This window comes from Sander lucioperca, chromosome 22, assembly GCF_008315115.2.
Source record: "Sander lucioperca isolate FBNREF2018 chromosome 22, SLUC_FBN_1.2, whole genome shotgun sequence".
Taxonomy (NCBI): domain Eukaryota; kingdom Metazoa; phylum Chordata; class Actinopteri; order Perciformes; family Percidae; genus Sander; species Sander lucioperca.
Window position 1 is genome coordinate 1,283,173 of NC_050194.1, and position 21,797 is coordinate 1,304,969.

General features: G+C 41.4%; 2 protein-coding genes and 1 pseudogene across 2 annotated transcripts in view; all 3 read right to left on the reverse strand.

Annotated features, from left to right (window-relative positions):
- LOC116058528 (microfibril-associated glycoprotein 4-like) overlaps positions 1-19,099 on the reverse strand; it is a 37,232-nt gene extending 18,133 nt beyond the window's left edge. The window contains exon 1 of the mRNA XM_035997646.1: positions 19,014-19,099. The gene's annotated coding sequence lies outside the window, so the exon portion shown is untranslated. The remainder of the gene's footprint in view (positions 1-19,013) is intronic.
- Positions 1-21,797, reverse strand: part of LOC116058520 (TATA-box-binding protein-like) — a 62,592-nt gene that overhangs the window by 20,754 nt on the left and 20,041 nt on the right. The gene's annotated exons all lie outside the window — the stretch shown is intronic.
- On the reverse strand, positions 5,346-8,135 carry LOC116058524 (annotated as a pseudogene).

A 21,797-nucleotide genomic window follows, 5' to 3' on the forward strand; every position in this document is an offset into this window, starting at 1 on the left:
TCACCTGCACAGCCGTTTTCTTCTCAGCTGCAGCTCATCTACTACAATCACCCAGCAATACTTAAGATCTGGCTGATTCCCCTGTCGGCGCCAGTTTGTTATCAACACTCAAGTGGTAACTTGGCTCTGTGTATCTTGCGCTAGTATCCTAGTTAGCTTTGTTGTGCTCTCCAGCTCTAGTCCTGATTTCCTTTAGTTGATACTTACCTTGTGTTTCTATTGTGCAGTGTCCGCTCCGACCAGCTTCTGCCTCTGCTGTACCTACAACCTCCAGTCTCACCACCAGCATAATTCTCCGCCTGTGGAAGCCACTCCAACCCAACTCAGCCTGTCCACCTCGATAACCAGCCTCCCTGGATCCTCCTCTCTCAGCTCGGTTCCGCAACTCGGACAGCCAGGAATCCCCTCGCTCCTGCATTATCCTCACTCTTCAATTGAGTATAACTGTTTGTTCATTAAAACCTTTACAAACCACTCTTTCTGTCTGTGCGTATGTAATCTCTGCGTTCTGGGTCAGAACAAACCCTAACATTGTTATCACTTTTATCATAGACAGTATATAAAGGGACCAACAGGTCCCTTGTCTCTGGACAGAGACCAGTGAAGTCTCTTTCCCGGTGATGGCTGAGCGTTACTGAGCAGCCTCCAACTGAGCTTGAAGACGTAGATGTGACGTGAGCAACCTGTGTGAAAGTTGGAAGTCTTCTGGTAGCTGTGCCAAGAGAAATCTCAATCATTCCCAATCTAGCAGAGACGGAGAGCGTAGGTATATGTAAGGAGATAACATAGACACAGGCTAATTATTGATCACTAAAATGATAGTTAACATTAGTAATTAAACTTAATTATTCTACTTCGTTTAAGAATGCTTGATTCCGATTGGCTGGGAGTAGGGCATTAACCCGGCATATTGCCCGCTGACTGAGCACAGCGTCATCAAATAGTAGATCTATACGCCGCTTGTATTTTCTTTCTATCACAGAAATTTCAAACATGAGGTCCATTGTAAAAATAAACCTTGTTTCTAAAATGTGTCGGAAATCTATCGGAGGGTCAGTCGATACATAGTTTCGCAAGCGAGATACAATGTAGCAACTACGTTATTAAACTAAGGTTAGTGATCAGATGCAGCCTTGTGTGGTTGCTATAGAAACTAATTAACGTTAGCTACAGTTGAGCTAACATTATTCACCGTAGTTCTAAACATTACAGTGTTTTAAAAATGGACGAATTCATTGTCAATTTTAATATATTTGGAGTAGGGAAGACATTTGAGAACTGGTTAAAGAGCGACGAGGATGACGGAATGACAACAGAAAAAGACAAGGCCCAGGGTCCCCGTTTCAGAGATCTGACAGATGAGGAATTGCGTACAATTGAAGACGGGGCCCTTGAATCAAACACGAAAAAGGCAACTGCCTTTGCTATCAAGGTTTTCAAAGAGTGGAAGAGCCACCAGAAGGATAGACTGACAGTGACAACTGACCCGGACTGTGGTTGCAATAGAAACTAATTAGTTACAGTTGAGCTAACGTCATTCACCGTAGTTCTACAGGGGACTGCTTTTTGAGGGAGATGAACTCAAATAGAGTATACATTTAATAAGCATGCAATGCGAATAAGAAAAAGCATAATTATTAAAGTATTTGAATTGTCTTATTGTGTTGACAAGCAAGAAGTAGAATAAACGGGATAATCACCTCAAGGCAGGGCAATAGATTTTTAGTTTTTAATTAATTAGTTTGATATTCCCGGCTTATGGAAGGCTAAGACGGTAAGCCGTCCACAAGCCGGGCATATCAAACTGTTTATTGCCCTGCCTTGAGGTGATTATCCCTTACATGCAGCCATCCTGACATCTAGTGGCGGTGACGGGGACTGCATCTCATATTTAAATAATACTATGTATTTACAGTTTTTCTTGATTGCTTTGACCTGCTTAAAGAAACTGGGATCCACTCGGTTTTCATCATCACTGTCTCAGCAGAGCAGAAGACACCTCTACCAAATGTGTTAACCCTTTCTCATTGGATTGACACATTTCCTTCCCCACCCTTTAGCAGAACAGTTAACACAGATGTCATGCAAGCAGTCCAAACTCCATTGTTTTAGCTATGGTAACCAAACAGAAACCTTCTGTTCCTAACTATTAGAAACTACCTCCATCAGTATGAAATCACTGAAGCACCTGTTGGACACTCCTTCACACAAATCTTCAATTAGCAGTCAGTCTGCAGGCCTTAAAGGTGCAGCATATGTGTTGTTCTTTAGCAATCAGTCTGTAGACCTTAAAGGTGCAGCGTCTGTGTTGTTCTTTGCCAACATGGATGGAAGCCGTCTAAGACAGAAGAGACTGAGTATCAATAGTGGCTACTTCTTATACTTTACAGTAATAGATGGTTATACTTTACTGTAATAGATTTTATTTTTATTTTCTTCATTTCTTATACTCTAATAGAAATTATTTTTGTGTACATCTATTTTGTGTAATATTTACAGTTTTTCAGTTTTCAGCCACAGTTTCAAAATAAAAATCAATGTAATCAATAAAATGTGCATCAAAGCATTTCTGATTCTGGATCCAATTCTTGATTTTCTTGAATTTGCAGGGCATGAAATTTGCACCCACCCACCTGCCAAATGCGGGTAACTTTTGTGATTGGCGGGTGAAACTGTCAATCTACCTGCCACGTTGGCGGGTAGCCAATGAGAATTGAGTGATTCAGACACCTAACTATCGGTAAGCAGGGTACGCGGTTGCTTACGGGCCTGGTCCAATCAGGGGCCCGCATCACTGGAAGACATTGATTGACAGCCGGGGCCCCCTATCGCATTTTCATTACTCACACAATCCCAGCAGTCCCACGTGCAGCCACTGACCAAGCGGGAGTGAGAACGGGTAAAATTAATTTCCTAGTTTCTGACATGAAGACGAGACATGTGTGTGACTCGAACATCTCACATTTACCAACAATACGTACAGCGAAAGACCGTGCAAAACATTTCAGACTGTCCTGCCTACCTGTATACATTTTAACATTAACCCTTGTGTTGTCCTTCGGGTCCCCAGGACCCGTTCAGTTTATTTAACGTTTTTGCACTGGCCTGGCATTGAGCTTTGGGTCCCCCGGTGACCGTGTAGTATGTGATGTCATTTCACGTGAACTGGCACGGGGGGTCCCAGAGACCCGTGCTGCGATCGAACGCGTTCGGACAGGCTAATACAAAATGTAAATAAACTAACCAAGTCCCCATGACACGAAGGACATGTACGCTGGAACGATTTTTCACTCTAAAGTCAGCGGCTGCTGTTTCAATCTGTCGGCTCTCTGCAGCGAGCGGGGCTGCTCCGTTTCCCCCGCGACTGACGCGCACACACAATCACACACAAACACACACGGACACACACACACACACACAGACACACACACAATCACACACAAACGCACACGGTGGATACAGGGAAAAACGCAGATGAGACCTACAGGATGACCTAAATTGAGGACAGCTACTCTCGTTATTGTAAGTGCAATGATAAGTTAAAGTCCAATAAGTCCTTTATTAAACCGTATGAATGTGTGTCCCAGGCCAGGATAGGAAATTAACTAACAATGTAAAGATTAACAAGCCACTGACAATGACAGATATGTTCATATCTGATTCATTCAATACATTCTTATTTTGTGTCTTAAATCCACCAGCCTTTTTCATATTTTACCAACATTTGAGTCTTTTTGGTAAGGTTCCTAGGAAATCTCAGCCCAGAGTAATTAATTAATAGTAATAAGTATTATTCTCCCCAAAACAAGTTTCCTTTTTATTTATTTTTTTTATTTTTAAGAACTATACAAAAAAATTCTTGTGTTATGGTGTGCATTCACCAGTGTTTTGTTGTTGTTGTGGTGCGCGTAGGCTACTCCTGATTTTGTCATCTCATCTCTTATATGCAGTGGCATTACGAGCCAACACCGGGCCCCTATGCAGGATTATCAAGGCGGGCCCCCATACTACAGCACGTGATGACGGCGCAATGTCCACGTGTGTGTGTGTGTGTGTGTGTGTGTGTGTGTGTGTGTTTGTGTGTTTGTGTCTCTGTGTGTGTGTGTGTGTGTGTGTGTGTGTGTGTGTGTGTGTGTGTGTGTGTGTGTGTGTGTGTGTGTGTCTGTTTGTGTGTGTGTGTGTGTGTGTGTGTGTGTGTGTGTGTGTGTGTGTGTGTGTGTGTGTGTGTGTCTGTCAGATAAGAACAAGACAGATCTCAGATCTAAAACCACTGTTGAAATGCCCACCCAGCTTTTTTTTTTAATTAAAATACTATCGTTAATGTGTCAGAAGCCGCAGATAGATCCAACAGCAGTAAAACAGTGTGTTGACCACAGTCAACTGACATTATCCCTTTCATACAGAGAAACATAAAGTTTAATAAATCACAAGTAATCAATGGTAAAAAAAAAAAAATGTCAATGTTTTTGTTGACAATTTTCTGAGCTTTAAATTTTAATGAACTGCATCAAATGTAAACTCACAAAAATAAATGGGTTTATAATCTGAAAATTTGTAATAAAATACATGTATGCTGTTGAAAACATTACTAAGAATTTAGATTTTCATAATAGTCTGGTGAGTTCAGCACAGCTCTCCCTCTCTACACTTAAAATTAAATAGAAAGACAAGCACAGGAAGTTACAACTGAACTCATAAGGACACAGTCGAATGTGTTATTGTCTAAAAATAAATCTAACAAACACTCTGAAAAACTATTTCAAACTACAATAAAATAAAATCCAAATGCCAAAAATAACATGTCCAGACAGAAAGACACAGGAGACAAAGTGAAGACATCAGATCATCTTAATGCTCAGCTTCTTATTTATTGTCACCGTACAGCAGATAAAGATTCACATTAGAGTCTCAACCCTCCACCAAACATCACCTGGCTGTCCTGAACTACAAAGATGGTTTCATACTTTTCATTTAGTTTTTATAGACTCTTTTAGAATCATGTTAGCAGTTCATGCAGTGATATACACCCGATCAGACTATATATGTATTTCCATTTAAAGATTATGGGCCCTACTTTCCTGCTGCAGCCGCCCAACTGAAGACACATCTGACTTTTCTTCCACGTTGTAGCGAGCTGCGACTGCCTTAAACTAGGGCTGCACAATATATTGGTTTTTTTTTAGCATTATCGCGATATCAACTTGCACAATAAACACATCGTTAAAGGCTGCGACATTTCGCGATAGTAAAATGTAACTTTCATTATTTTTTTAGTGCTGCCGTTTATATTCAATTCAATGTTCAATTTGTTCAATAAAAGAATGTTGGAAATTATTTTTTTGTTGTTTTAAATCAAGAAACTGTTGTATTTTAGTAGAATACTGAAAGCAGCAGAACTGAGAACACGTTAATATCTGTTTATTTATCACAAGTGATATCATTATCGCCATATTCAACAACTTATCGCATATTTTTCTCATATTGTGCAGCTCTACTTTAAACCACCACAGACAGTAACAAGAATTACAAACGTCAGTTGGTTTTCTTGTGCTGGTGCCCAGTTTCAGGAAAATAAGACATGTTGTAAGATAAAATGCTTAATGAGAGAAAGAGAAAGAAATCAGAAGAGATGAGCTGATATTCTGCTGGACGTTGGTCCTGGAGAACTACAGCACAGGACGGACCTTCATGCTGATGGTCTTCAGGGAGTAGTCACGACCTTTCCAGGTTTGCCAATTCACTCCAACAGCAGAGAAAGTGCTGTTAGTACCCGAACGATAAACGCCATTCGGATTTGCATAGTTACACCTGTTGTACCAGAACGCCCCCAGGAATGATGTGGCACAGTTCCAAGGCCAGGTGTCCTGGTCTTTGTCAAAGGTGGAGAATTTCATTATGTTGTGATAACTCAGGGAGTCTCCTACAGAAACACAGTGTTTGTCAAAAAAGTATATGAGACTATTTGTGATGCCTTTGAAAAAAATAAAATGAATAAATACTATACATGGATGATAGAAAAACTCAACCCACTCACCTGCCCCTCCATTAATGAATCCAGACACACTCAGCACAAATCCTCCACCTGCTGCACCGACGGAAAACGAAGAGTACCGAGCGAACACTTTTTTCCCCTGAAAGTCCTCCATGTCGACCAGCAGCTCACTCTTTTTGTTGTTCGACAGGTGGTAGATGTTGTCAAGACCTGCACACACACACACACGCACACACACACACACACACACACAAACAGACACAATTATGGCGCTTACCCACTGCTAGTACCAGCTCTACTCTACTCAGTCTCTACTCAGCTCTGCTCGGATTGTCTCCACCGTGGTGCCCTGTCCTTTATTTTCCATTACATATTTAGTACTGCCTCATGTGTGAGGCAAGCGTAACTGGTCGTCATAGTGATACTGCAGGAAACTGCCGTGACCTAACGCGACAAACACACAGAACGTGGAAGGTGTGTTGTTTTTGATTCTCGGCATGTGGCTGTTTGCCAGAAGACACATTTTGTTTCAAAAGAAGCTGGAGGCAACAAAAAAAAAACACCGCTGGCTAAACTATTTAAAAATGGCGGTTTGTTCAGGACACCCCCGTCTGTCGCTAGCAATGATGATGCAGTGATTAGTGACAATTCTCTCTGACCAATCAGTAGTCTGCAGGTTTTCACATCACCTTTTGGTATCGCCTCAGCTCGCTTGGAACCTCAACAGAGGTGATAATAAAAAAAAGTACCTGTTGGCAGGTACCAGGGACTTTGTTTCATAATGGAAAACCAAAAAAGGCGAGTAGAGTCGAGGCGAGTAGAGCAGGTACCATGTAATGGAAAAACGCCATTATACGTGTGTGCAAATTAGTACCAGTTTAATATCTTGTACAGATGTGTAGTAAATTCAAGAAGATAACTAACTGATCTAAGAACTAAAGATTTTTTGGTCAAAGTTCCATTTCTGGAGTTACACAACAGAAATTTAACGTGTGAACTTAATGAACAGATACTTTTATGAAGTCATGACTTAATTTGGTTTCATTTCTCACCGAGCCATTACTCTCCAGCAGCACTACCAAAGCCGGTCTTGTATTGATCCCAGCCCCTGTAGAAGTTCACCGTGCCGTCCATCCTCCTCTGGATCACCTGGGGGGACGGGATGGGGGGTTAACTAGCTAAACACACAAGATATCTGACAGATCATGTTTCCAGACAACAAGGTTTTTACTAGAATGTGATTTGTTGTAAAGGTCCAACAGGTTGACTGAATACTCACCGTCCACCGTCCTCCTTCTGAAGTCATGTCACAGTACACCTACACACAAACACATTCATCAGTGTTTAAAAAAAATCAATGTTCAAATGTGTGCAGATGATTTAGTCATTTTTACAAAAAACATCGAAGAAGCTGACTTAATTCTTACATCTGCAATTACCCATATTCAGGATTGGCTTACTAAATCATGTCTTTATTGAATACCAAAAAGATCTTTGTAAATCTGTGTGTATGATGTTTACAAAACAACCAGTAGAGGTGACATGTAAAGGGGAGGAGCTTGACATTGTAATTACGATAAAGTATCTTGGGGTCACATTGGACTCTACATTAACCTTTAAAAGTCACCTGAAGAAAGGTTTCAAATATGCTTGTTTTATGTTCAAGGCTCTGTATGGGCTTGCCCCACATCTTTAAAATTATTCAATAAAAAGATGTCTGACAGCAGCATTGGCACCAGGGTACACCACATTTGGACAAACTGTGCTGTCTGTATGAGGGATGTAAATATTGGAATAGCCTCCCACGTGCAATAAGGGAGTGTCATAAATATTCTACTTGTAAGACTCAGCTCAAACAATGGCTTAAAGGCAGGGTTGGTAACTTTTTCCAACATACACTTTTTTATATTGTTTAAAATTATGTTTACACCCCAACAACCCCGAAGTATACCTTGACAGCAGAGCTCTTTCCAGCGGGATAGATGGTGTACACTCCACTGGGTTTGGTTCTGTTTTGCTGATAGATGGCACTGCAGTCCACTGGTTGGAGGAGCTGCTGGCAGCTGGCCAACAGTGGAGCCAGCAGGAGGAGGAAGACTGAAACCAGCTGGAACAGAAGAGATGTCATTTTGACTAAGGTTTGAATCATACAAAGTGTTTTAACAGTTTGGCCTCTAGCTTCATGATGGTGTTGACAAAGTCAGCTATTAGAGACAGAATGGTGGGGCTAATTAAGAAAATGTATCTGTGTGGGTTGTCCCTGTAGTAGTCTGGAGCAATGGAAGTACATTGACACTGACATGACGTCAGGCCTTTTCCGCTCTCTGTGTGTTGCCGTTCTCAAAATCCCTTTGCTATAAGTAGCAACAACAAACTGAGGCAGCAAGCTACACGCTGAAAAAGTCAAGTTTTGAAGAAAATTTTGATCGTGCAAGAAGCCAGGCCTGCTTGGTTCTTTCAGGGAATGATCTTAAAGATTTACAAAGAAAATATTTAGGACATTTCCTCTCTAACTGGGACGTTTTGGGACCGATTGGTGGGATTGCTGTGGACGAAGTACACACAGAGATACACTGGTAAGAGCCAATGAGATTTAACCATGTATCCAGCTAATTTAAATAGCTATATAATAACTTTATTTATTATTGTATGTGGCATTTTCTGTTGCAGTTTGCAAAAATAAATTCCTTCCTGAGACTATTTAGCATGGCCACCATCGCTGTGTCTGAGGCTTAGCGCCGTGCAAGACGATTGTGATTGGTTTAAAGAAATGCAAACAACCCAGAGCATTTCTTTCTCCTATCCCAGAATGCATCTGTGGTTTAGCCAGACCTTACTTAGCACTGTGGAGATGGAGCTGGCAATGAGAGGCTATCCCTGTAACAACCATCTAATCTACTGATATCAAGCTTCTTTACAGTTTCACAGAACTTTGAGATTTATAAAATATCAGTTTAGAAATTTACCTTCAATGTCAGATTTCTGCTGAAATGAATCAACTGCTGATGTAGATCTGTCTGAAAACACAATAAGAATAAATCAAAATGGTAACACTTAATAATAATGGTACATATATTATGATAACAACTCTACAATTCTTCAGAGTATATGTCCACTGCTGTGACTGGTCAGTTTTTTTGAAGAAGAAGACATGAATACTGAATCAGAAATCATGATTTAAATATCTTAATTGATGCATTAATTAGGGCCCGAGCGCCGACAGCGGCGAAGGCCCTATTGAAACTGAAGGAATTATTATTATTACAGCAAATGAATTGCCTTTTTGAGGGGCTTAACATACTCAAAAACTCACCAAAATTGGCAGTCGCATCAAGTCTGATGAAAATTCACGTATTTTAAGGGTTTCGGGAATAGGCGCACAAAAACTTGGTACACATATGTAGCATGTCAACATGTACAAAAAAGCTCATTGGAGCCATACCCTAAACCCAACAGGAAGTCCACCATTTTTAATTGAAAGTTCAAAATTAGTGCGATTTTGACCATTTCCACATGTCGTATTTTAACAAACTCCTCCTAGAGATTTCATCTGATCAACTTCAAATTCGGTCTGTGCCATCTTAAGACATTAATGATGAAAAGTTATTAAAAGAAAAACTTTTTGTCATAGGGCATGGCCGTGCCGGGGCGGCCATTTTGTGCGTTTCGCCATCAAAACAGGAAGTGGGTGTAACTTGAGTGTACATTGTCCAATTGGCTCGAAACTTTTCAGGATTAATAAGAGTCCAAACCTGACGACATCTACATTCCGATATTGGCTCAAAGTCATAGCGCCCTCTAGTGGCAACAGGAAGTAGGCCTAAAAGTGAAGGTGCTATACTTTAACACTCCTCCTGTAGATTTCATCCGATGGACCTCAAATTTGGTCTGTACCATCTCAATTCAATTCAATTCAATTCAATTCAATTCAATTTTATTTATAGTATCAAATCATAACAAGAGTTATCTCGAGACACTTTACAGATAGAGTAGGTCTAGACCAAACTCTGTACTTTACGAAGCCCCACTATTACAGTGGTTGCCTCAAGAGCAAGCATTAGCAGTAGCTATTGCGACAGTGGCAAGGAAAAACTCCCTTTTTTGTTAGGAAGAAACCTCGGACAGACCCAGACTCTTGGTAGGCGGTGTCTGACGGCACCAGTTGGGGGAGTGGTGAATGGTGGCAATAATAGTCATAATAAAGATAGTGAAACAGTGATCACAATGGTAGTCATAGTAGTTCATGTCATAGTAGGGCACAGCAGGGCGTTACGGGGTGTAGTGTGGCACAGCAGCCTGGGTGGACGCGGTTGGACGCGGCAGGACGCAGTCGGACACTGTGGGGAAACGCAGAGCGTAGCAGGGTGTAGTAAGTCCATAGCGTCAGCTGCACCCAGGACCCCGGTGTAGGTGCCACCCAATTCCAAGGCGATGTTCTGGGTGAAGAAGAAGCAAAGGGACTCCGGGGAGAAAACTCCCCAGAGCTAGGTTAGTAACAGGCATTTCTGGGACTAAGATGCACACAAAAGGAGACAAGTGAAAAGAGAGAAGAGGGAGCGGCTCATTGTGTCCTTTGGAAGGAGCTTCCCACAGCAGTCTAGAGTTATAATAGCATAACTAAGAGAGGCAGGCTAAAGAGAGGGGCCCTGGACCGGGCTCGTACTCTCCCCTGCCGGAACGGGCTTGTACTTCCTGCCTCCCTCTACTCTACTCTACTATGCTGCAACTCCTCTCTCCCTAACTATAAGCTTTATCAAAGATGATGGTTTTCAGTTTATTCTTAAATGTGGCGACGGTGTCAGCCCCCCGAACCCAAGTTGGGAGCTGGTTCCACAGGAGAGGAGCCTGGTAGCTGAAGGCTCTGGCTCCGATTCTACTTTTAGAGACTCTAGGAACCACAAGTAGCTCTGAGTTCTGGGAGCGCAGTGCTCTAGTGGGACAATAAGGTACTAAAAGCTCTTCTATGTATGATGGTGCTTGACCATTTAGTGCTTTGTAGGTCAGGAGAAGGATTTTAAATTCAATCCTGGATTTTACAGGAAGCCAATGCAGAGAAGCTAATACAGGAGAAATGTGATCTCTTTTGTTAGTTCTTGTCAGAACACGTGCTGCAGCATTCTGGATCAGCTGGAGGGTCTTGAGGGACTTATTTGAGCAGCCTGATAGTAAAGAATTACAGTAGTCCAGCCGGGAAGTTACGAATGCATGGACTAGTTTTTCAGCATCGTTTTGAGACAGGATGTTCCTGATTTTTGCAATGTTACGAAGATGGAAAAAGGCTGTTCTTGAGGTTTGTTTTAAGTGGGCGTTAAAGGATAGATCCTGGTCAAAAATGATTCCTAGATTTCTGACAGTAGTGCTGGAGGCCAGGGCAATACCATCTAGGGTAGCTATATATTTAGATAATGAAGTTCGGTGGTGCTTGGGTCCCAGCACAATAACTTCCGTTTTGTTTGAGTTTAACATCAGAAAATTGTGGGTCATCCAGGATTTTATATCTTTAATGCACGCTTGAAGTTTAGCTAACTGACCGCTTTCGTCGGGCTTAATTGACAGATATAATTGGGTGTCGTCTGCGTAACAGTGAAAGTTAATTGAGTGTTTCCTAATAATATTGCCTAGAGGAAGCATATATAAAGAGAATAGAATTGGTCCAAGCACTGAGCCTTGAGGAACGCCATGGCTAACTTTAGCGTATTTGGATGGTTTATCGTTAATATTAACAAATTGGGATCGCTCAGAAAAATAGGACTTAAACCAGCTTAGTGCGATTCCTTTAATGCCAACTAAATGTTCCAGTCTCTGTAAGAGGATGGTATGGTCAATAGTGTCGAATGCAGCACTAAGATCTAATAAGACAAGTACGGAGACAAGTCCTTTGTCAGCAGCAGTTAGAAGGTCGTTAGTGATTTTCACCAGTGCCGTCTCTGTGCTATGATGCATTCTAAATCCTGACTGGAAAGTCTTCAAATAGACTATTTCTATGCAGAAAGTCACACAATTGATTAGCGACTACCTTCTCAAGGATTTTGGAGAGAAACGCGAGGTTAGATATAGGTCTATAGTTGGCTAAGACCTCAGGATCGAGGGTGGGTTTTTTCAGAATAGGTTTTATCACAGCTACTTTAAAAGACTGCGGTACGTGACCCGTTAATAAGGACATATTGATTGTATCTAGTAATGTGGTGTTGACCACGGGTAGTGCTTCTTTAAGTAGCCTCGTTGGAATGGGGTCTAAGAGACAGGTAGTTGGCTTAGCTGAAGAGACCCTTAACATTAATTGTTGGAGGTCTAAAGGATAAAAGCCGTCTAAATAAGTATCAGGTCTTATCGTTCTCTCTAGCCCTCCTGCGCCCAATGGTGAGTCGTTGGAAGCTGTGGGCAGAAGGTGATGAATTTTTTCTCTAATTGTTATAATTTTATCATTAAAAAAGGTCATGAAGTCATCACTGCTCAGAGCTATAGGAATAGATGGCTCAACAGAGCTATGACTCTTTGTCAGCCTGGCTACAGTGCTGAAAAGAAACTTTGGGTTGTTCTTATTTTCTTCTATTAGTAATGAGTAATAGTCTGATCTGGCATTTCTGAGGGCCCTCCTATAATTTTTTAGACTATCTTGCCAATCCACACGAGATTCTTCCAGTTTGGTGGAACGCCATTTACTTTCAAGTTTTCGTGAGATTTGTTTTAATTTGCGAGTTTGGGAGTTATACCAAGGTGCTAGTTTCCTTTCCTTCATCATCTTCTTTTTGATAGGAGCAACCGAGTCTAAAGTAGTCCGTAGGCAGGCCGTAGCAGCGTCTACAAAGTTATCAAGTTGGGAGGGACTAGAGTTAACATAACAGTCCTCTGTTATATTAAGGCATGACATTGAGTTAAGTGCTGTTGGAATAGCTTCCTTAAATTTAGCTATAGCACTGTCAGATAAGCATCTAGTGTAGAAACTTTTATTTAATTTCGTATAGTCTGGTAGTAGGAATTCGAAAGTTATTAAAAAATGGTCTGATAATAAAGGATTCTGCGGAAATACTATTAAATCGTCAATTTTGATGCCATATTCTAGCACAAGGTCGAGGGTGTGGTTAAAACAGTGCGTGGCCTTATGCACCCTCTGACTGAAACCAATAGAATCTAGCAGTGAATTGAAAGCAGTACTAAGGCTATTGCTGTCAATGTCCACATGGATATTAAAATCACCTACAATAAGTACTTTGTCTGATTGAAGGACTACGCATGATAAAAACTCTGAGAATTCAGATAAAAACTCAGAATATGGACCTGGTGCTCGGTAAACAACAACAAATATAATTGGCTGTACTGTTTTCCATGTTGGGTGTTGAAGATTAAGAACAAGGCTTTCAAACGAGTTATAATTTAGTTTAGGTTTAGGATTAATTAACAGGCTTGAGTCAAATATGGCTGCAACTCCCCCTCCTCGGCCTGAGCCTCGTGGAATTTGGGCATTATTATGACTGGGAGGAGTGGCTTCGTTTAAACTAACATATTCGTCATGGCCCAGCCAGGTTTCGGTGAGGCAGAATAAATCAATGTGGTTATCTGATATCAATTCGTTTACCAATAATGCTTTCGATGACAGAGATCTAATATTTAATAGTCCACATTTGATTTTCCTATTCTGTTCTATCGTTGCAGTGGTTGTTTTAATTCCAATTAGGTTGTTTAGTATAGCACCTCTTTTGTTAGCGTTTGGTTTAAACGGTCTCAGTCGGGGGACAGACACGGTGGTTATGGGATTATGAATGGGTGATTGCTCTGAAGGGAGCACAGAGGGGCGTGTAGCGCTGTATCTCTGATTATTGACTTTGGGAGAGTGTGTCTGGTCAGTGTGCTTGTGGGAGTGTTTACGGGATGTAAACAGTCAATCAGAGGTCTGGGTATGCAGGGCGTGGTGCAAATTTTCACGTAGCATCTGGCTTCCGCGTGTATTGGGATGAATCCCATCCCTGCTGAACAGGGAGCCACGTTCCCAAAACAGATTGAAGTTGTCAATAAAACCTATCCTGTGAATGCTGCATGTGTGCTGGAGCCAGGTGTTAAGGGAGAGTAGTCTACTAAAGAGGCATGATCCGCGACCTAGAGATGGAAGTGGGCCCGAAATAAAAACCGACTTCCCAGTGCTTTTTAAAGCCTCAATGAGAGTGGTAAAGTCTCGCCTTGTGCGCTCACACTCCTGAATCCGAGTGGACATGTCGTTATGTCCACAATGGACCACGATGCGTTTGATAGAGGTCGGAAATGAGGGTATCAGGTCCATAACTTTAGCCAGGATGTCTGCAACTTTGGCTCCGGGAAAACAGTGTGTGACAGCATTATGAAACCGTAGGTCTCTAGTGATGGAGTCCCCAATAATTACTGTGGTTAGGGGGAAGAGCGGACGAGGAGTGGGGGGGTGTGGGTAGCCGGTGACGGGAGCAAAACAGTCAGTGTCGGTTTCAGATGGGCAGGGAAAAGAAGAGGAAGAATGCTTACCGTTCGGTTGTGGAGATTGTTTTTGAGGAACGTTGTCATTTGGCCGATCCAGGCAGTGTAGGCCACCGGACCGTCTGACTACCGCATCCCTCAGAAGCTTTCGCCGCGCGGTAGCAATCGTCTTCCGTGACGACGGCTGGTCAGTCTGCTTTGAAGCGGGGCGAGCCCGGTGAGCCGCACTGGCCACCACCGGCTCCGACTCCGACAAAGCATTGAAGCGGTTGGAGAGGCTGAGGGCAGGAGGCGATGGAGCCCTACCCGAGGATCTCTTTCGGCCGCAAACCACCTCAGTCCAGGGTGGCTTGATAACCGGTGTCGAGCAGGACGATGGGCGTGGGCAGGCAGTTGGGTCCCATGGCGCGGTATCCTGGAAGGCCGCCGAGAGAGATGAGATCCGGAGCGACTGATTATGAGCCACGTCCAAGCAGGCGGTTAACAAAGCATCTTTGGTTTTTAAGTCCTCGGAAAGCCGACGAACATCTTCCCTGAGGTCAGCAATTTCTTTGTTTGTATTATTGAACAACGAGGAAATCCTGAGGGGGAGTGGGGACTCGCCAGGTGTAGAGGTTGCCATGAAGCTAGCGTTAGTTTAGCCGGTAGGCCTAGTCTTGATAAATTAGCGTGAGGCTAATACTTACTTACACGTAAAAATGTATCTTTGGTTTTAAAAACACTTTATTAGTATAATAAAAACTAGGCGATAGAGCCGACTGTTAGGTAGGAGGTTGAAGGCAGCTGCCGGCTGCCTCGTCCCCGCCGACTACTGTCGCTTGTGGATGACGTTCAGACTGAAACAACTCAACACCTTAAACAACTCAACACCTTAAAGATGAAAAGTTATTAAAAGAAAAACTTTTTGTCAAACGATGTGGCCGTGGCGTGGCGGCCATTTTGAGTGTTTAGCGATGAAAGAGAAAGTGGCTGTAACTACAGTGTACATTGTTATATCTGCTTGAAATGTCCCACAATCAACAAGAGTCCAGGCCTGTGGACGTTTACATGCCAATATTGACTTTTGGTCATAGTGCCCCCCACTGGCAACAGGAAATCAGCCATATATGACAAACATCATCCGATTTACATGAAAATTATAATGTGTGGTCTACATGTGATGCTGAGCCACCCCCTATACTTTAACCACTCCCACTTACTCAGGCCACGCCCCCTTTCATAACATTTGAACCATTTAAGGTAGAGTCTTGTGTGAGGTGTCATTGAACTCAGCAGAGAGTTCCATATTAATTTGTAATGGTTTGGCCCGCCCCCTATGCTTAAACTACGCCCCTTTCATAACTAGTGACCCGTTTAAGGTAGAGTCTTATGTGAGGTATCAATGAACTCAGCAGAGACGTCCTTTTTTATTGGTAAAGGTTTGCCCCAGGTTTGCTTTGGCCACGCCCCCTTTCACAGCTAATGAACTGTATGACGTAGAGTCTTGTGTGCAGTATCATTGAACTCTGCAGGGAGTTCCCTTTTCATTGGTAACTTGTTAAACTTGTAATTTGCAGTGTCTGAGTGCTGCGCAAATGCACGGTCGCAAGGAGTGGCATCCGCCAGTAACCCCGACGCGCGCAGAGGCGCAAGGGCCCGTACATCGCTGCTTGCAGCTTTAATTATTGTATTGTTCCTGCATTAAGTCATGCTTGAGATACTTTTAATCCTTGTACATTATGGATAGTTCATGAAGTACTACATGAATGAATTCATGCTTTTTCATGCTTAAAGTCATGATAATTCATGTACCATTATTGTGTTACAGTGTTACAAAAAATGTTTAGTTTCAGTCAACAAACTCAAAGGCAACAGATTATGTGATTGAAGAATAAGAAGTGTTGGTGTTCAGGGAAGGTCCGTGTACTTTTTCGTTCATTCGATTTTCATTTCATAAACAGGTATTAAAAAACAAAAAACAAATGGTTATTTGATTTTCGTTTTAAAATACAAAATTTGAAATTGAAATACAAGGCATTTTTTCCTTTTCATGGTCAAAAGGGGATGGGAAAAATTTAAAATATACTTTGATTTTCATTTTCTATTTCATATAACAAAAAATAAAATCACTCGAAAATAGAAACGAAAAAAGGCTTGTTTTTTCATATTCAGAGACCGGATGTTGTCATTTCCACGGCAACAGCGCCAGTGTAACCTACTAGTGGTGCTTTCAGCCCATGCTAAAATTACTTTACCTAATGCATATGTTTATATGTATTGCCTCATTTATGTATTTCATGAAATGAAAATCGAATGACCAAAACATACACTACCATATTTCCTTTATCTCAGGCTGCAGGGGACATTCTAAAACGCTTAACATGAAAAAAAAAAAAACACTTAACCATCACCATATTTCTCATGGCCATATCTTGTCATGAACACTAGCCCGTTTAAAAAAACTAAACTGAAATTCAACGATTATAGAAGTTCTCTCACGTTAACGTTTTCTTCTTCATTGGCGCCTATGGCGAGGAAGAAGCTTAACGTGGTTTACTGTACCTAAACAATGATCAGTGATTACCAAATTTCTATCTCATATTGCTCCTCATAACCACTGAAAACTGTCAAAAAAATCTAACCCAAAGTCCAATTATTATAGACGTTATCTGACTGATAACTGACTGATATCTGATTGATCATTGTTTAGGTAGATTAAACCATGTTAAGCTTTTTCACGTTAAGCGTTTTAGAATGTCCCGGCTGCAGTTGAGGGAAACTGTAGCCTATAACTTCCTGAGCGACTGATCATCCATTTTTTGCCCCCCTTTACATAAATATACATAAATATGGCTATGAAATAGATCATAAAATACATAAATGAGGCAATACATATGAACATACGCATTAGTCATTATAGTTTAATAGCCTAAATACATATGTTTTACTTTTATTTATTTCAGGGGACTTTTATTTATTCCGTCTATTTATATGCACGTTATATTCAAAGGAAGTTTTGTTATCTCACAGACTTCGACTAAAAGCAACTAGCAAGCCTGCCTGACATCAGTGCATCATAGCATATCACTATCTGCAAACAAAAGAAAATATGACTAAAACACGCGTGCGGCAGATTCCCAGCTCAGCTAGAGTGGGTAACGCCAGCTCTGCAGACGGACCAGAGTCAGTCAGCATTGGGGAGCGATCCGCGGGGACCGAGGTCACAGGGCTGGAGGCTAGCTGCTAGCTAGCAGCAGCAGCAGCTAATATTAGAATATTAGACCCAGCACCGGAGGTCTGATCCCTATGATCTGATCCCAAACCCCCGGTGACTCTCTGCCAGATCAGCAAGCAACAGAAAGTTTGCTGGGATTGGTAATGGTGGCATAACGGTAACGTTACAGCCGTGAACTGAAATTCTATTTCCTCAGCTGGTTCGACTCTGTTGGGGCGAAGTTGTCTGCGGCGGGTAGAGACAGAGAGTCAGAGGAAGGCAGGGAGAGAGGGTAATAAATAAATGTGACATTATGAAATAAAATTCCCCCCAAGCATTATCAAGAGTATGTTTCCAGAGTCATTTTAGCCTGGGCTGAAAGCAACACTGGTAGGCTACACTGGCGCTATTGCCTTGGAAATGACAACATCCGGTCTCTGAATATGAAAATAACAGGCTTTTTTCATTTCTATTTTCGAGTGATTTTATTTTTGTTATTTGAAATAGAAAATGAAAATCACAGCATATTTTTAATTTCTTCCATCCCCTTTTGACCATGAAAAGGAAAAAATACCTTGTACTTCAATTTCAAATTTTGTATTTTAAAACGAAAATCAAATAACCATTCGTTTGTTGTTTTTTAATACTGTTTATGAAATGAAAATCAAATGAACGAAAAAGTACACGGACCAGGGAATCATTGGATAAGCCGTAATTCATTTGTAATTAGAAAATGAATAACCCGTGTATTTGTTAACTGTTGTAAAACAAAAAAACGCTTCTTGTCAGAATAAAAAAAACTAAAATCAGGTCACCTGTCTCGACTACTTTCTTCAAAAGGAAAAACAAAAAAATGAATTTGTTTGCAAAGAAAAAATCTAACATCAAAAAACCCATGTCACTGCTGTTTTTGGTTTCAAACAATAAAACAAATTGTACACAGTGTTTGGATGTTTTTAAATTATTTTTCATTTTTTGATTCCAAGACAAGAAATGTTGAAATGTTTTCATTAATTACAAATAAACTACAGATTATCCAATGATACCCTTACTGTTGGTGTTCAGGTTCTGGCCTCGCTGCTCCCCTTCAAAAATACACTAAGATCAGACCAACAGAGATGAGATTTTCGTTTCCTAAAAGACGATTTAACCAGAACAACGTTAACGCACTAATGTTACCTTAAAGACTCAAATGTATCACACACGATTGCCATAAATTTCATTAAACTGTCACTTTTCTTTTCTTATAGTTAAAATGCAACACACTTCTTCTCATCTTTTCGGTAAATTCTGTCATTTTCGGTCAAACAAAAATCCCCAAAAGATGGTCATGTTGCCACAGTTGATCTAGTCACGTCTCTGTAATGTCTCTGGTTGGATGCTTACCTGTCTGAACTCAGCTGCAGGTTGAGCTGAAGAGTCTTCGTGTCTTCAGAGGAAACAAGCTGCTGCTTTCTGCTTCAGTCTGTCACAGCTTCACTACTTATATCTGCAGAAGGCTGTGATGTCACATCGCCTGCCCTTTTTACCAATACAGACATACAACTCCAAGGAACTTTTCTAAGTGTGTATTTAGTTTAACCCAAATATTTGAACATCAGCCCAGGTACATATTAAATAAATAGAAGAAGATCATGTTTCTCTTTAATAAACAGAATTGTGTTACCAGAGGACTTCTGCATTGTGTTTATTTAGTCATTGATACCCGGATCTCTTTCTGATGATTTCTGTTTATTCAAACAGGACATCCTTATTAATGAACATGGCCTGCTCCAGCTTTTCTCCCAAACGACTAAAGGGGAGAGGGAAAGGGGCTCAAGGGATTTATTGATGCAGGACCACAGATGAAGAAATAAAGGACTGAACTTCAACACAGAGCCCACATTGCATCAGATACATTTTTAAGAGAGAAGTAATCCGATTTTGTGTAATAAAAGTAAAAAGTGACATATAGGCAAATGCGATGACACAAAATTACAAAACGTAAAATAAAAAGATGCCCATAACAACAAACCACACCGGCATAACCACATAAACAGTGAACAAACCAGTAATAGCAGCAGGGGCAGGGATAGAAAGGGGGCACAGAGTGAAATCCCGCTCCACTGGAATAGGATTAATATATATATATATATATATATATATATATAAATATATATATATACGTATTCATATGTACCACATAAAATGTACTTCTATACTATAATACTTTATCATAATTTACCATATACTATATTATGTGTCACGATCCCTCCCTTTTCTATCTGCTGTTAGCTTAACTGGCCTTCCTGCAGGAGCTGGCAGTTTAGGAGGGTTAATTGGCTAATGGGCTGACACCTGGGTAGGCCTCAATCTAGGCCTCAACCAAGGCTATATCTACATGCCATGTCTCATAGTGTTTGTCTCTCTCTCCTAGGATCAACATCTTCTGGTTTTGGGTTTGTTTTGACACTTCTGTGGAAGCTACCATGCATCCATACATTCCTCACTCATGCAAACACTCCACACACTGCCCTCTTTGTCACAAGCTTTGCGCCGGTTGGTGACAAGTAAATATGTTACAGGCTTTTGCATCATATTCTAAATGATGTTTGTAACAAATCTATATTCATACAAACAAACACTAATTCTCTCGTTAATCACATCATCACTCTGGTGGACACACCGGACTTTTGGCTCTGTGGTATTAACTGCCGAATAGGCCCCAATAGAAACAAGGTGAAGAAATATTTAGAAGGATGCAGATGGTTCCATTTTTACAACCTGCTCTGTGTCGTATATATTGAACACCACAAACACACTGCGTTCAGCAGACTCTTATCTCTCTGGTGATGATAATATTTTGGAGTTTGGACTCACGTTTTTTAACGTATCATAATCATTAAATGGACATGTTTGACTATCTACCCCTCCCTTCTGACAGACACACACACACACACACACACACACACACACACACACACACACACCAAGTGCTGCTATTAATCACTACTCTAACTTTATCCTGCAATTCTGTTTCCATTTACTCTTTTATACTTTTTTTTTTTCATCTAGTTTTATTTTCCATTCTTAATTTAGTTTTATATAACTTATTATTTATGTCTTGTAATTATGGCTTTCGTTATTTCCTTCCCAGCATTAAGCAAACATTTACACAGCATTCAGCTGGTAGTGTCGGATGTCTACCAGATGGATGCAGAGAAATACAAATGCAGAGGAACGCAATTCGATATCAATTCAAATATTTATATAAAGGAGGGATCTGCTCCTGCTCACTAAATACACATTGTAAAATGCATACAAGTGTGTATCTAGTTTAATTTATTATGACATGTTTCTTGTTTGTCAGTTCTTAATTCTAGTGAAACATAAATGAGAGAAAACTCTTAAAGATAGATGTGGGTTATAATAACATCTGTTTATTCATGCAACAGATATGAGACAAGTTTGATCCTGCAGGATCTCAAAAATGACTTCATATATTCATGGACATACAGTATATATCAACTCATTTCAACATTCACAGGCACATGATTAACTCAGCCACCACCCCTCCTCTCTGCCTGTGGCCGTACGGCAGGCAGCCAAGTGACAGTACAATAGAAATAAAATGGAAAGAAAGGCCATTTCCATTTAAATCAACGTAGCATAATGGTCAGAGCAGCAGCCAATTTTATGTGTACCATTGCCATGGTAACGAATAACCTTCCAATACTGCTGCCGGGGCTTAAAGTTAGTGGTACGCTGACCCACTGCTGCTGGGTCTAACGTTAACGGTCCGCTGACCCACTGCTGCTGGGTCTAACGTTGGCGGTCCGCTGACCCACTGCTGCTGGGTCTAATGTTGGCGGTCCGCTGACCCACTGCTGCTGGGTCTAACGTTGGCGGTCCGCTGACCCACTGCTGCTGGGTCTAACGTTAGCGGTCCGCTGACCCACTGCCGCTGGGTCTAATGTTGGCGGTCCACTGACCCACTGCTGCTGGGTCTAACGTTAGCGGTCCACTGACCCACTGCTGCTGGGTCTAACGTTAATGGTCCACTGACCCACTGCTGCTGGGTCTAATATTAGTGGTCCGCTGACCCACTGCTGCTGGGTCTAACGTTAGCGGTCCACTGACCCACTCCCGCTGGGTCTAACGTTAACGGTCCACTGATCCACTGCCGCTGGG